This window comes from Penaeus monodon, chromosome 24 (genome assembly GCF_015228065.2).
Source record: "Penaeus monodon isolate SGIC_2016 chromosome 24, NSTDA_Pmon_1, whole genome shotgun sequence".
NCBI classification, from domain to species: domain Eukaryota; kingdom Metazoa; phylum Arthropoda; class Malacostraca; order Decapoda; family Penaeidae; genus Penaeus; species Penaeus monodon.
In genome coordinates, this window is record NC_051409.1 from 25867643 (window position 1) to 25868069 (window position 427).

Sequence of the window (427 nt, forward strand, 5' to 3'; positions counted from 1 at the left end):
AACACTTAGTTTTGTAATATTATAATCTAGAATTTACAAGGGAATCCATACGATATTGTGTGTTAATCGATTTATTGACCATGAATATATCTACTATCGCATTCGTCTTTATCATCCTACATTTTTTAGTATCTTAGATATACAAGATAAGCAAGCGATAAAAAATAAACCGGCTCTCAGAACTGTGGAGAAAAGTTGCTTGATCGGAATCTCTTTGTTCTCTGGTTTATTTTATTGCAGTGATCTCTGGCTTAAAAATACATTTGAAGTGTTTACTATAGCCGATATAATGGCATTATTGACATAATCAGTAACAACAGATTAAAATTTATTAGATGTAAAAAATAGCATTTGCAGGTGTGTTTTCGTTGTGTAATAGTGTTTGGGAATCAGATTTAAGGTAGGTAAAAAATTAAACAGTGTGATG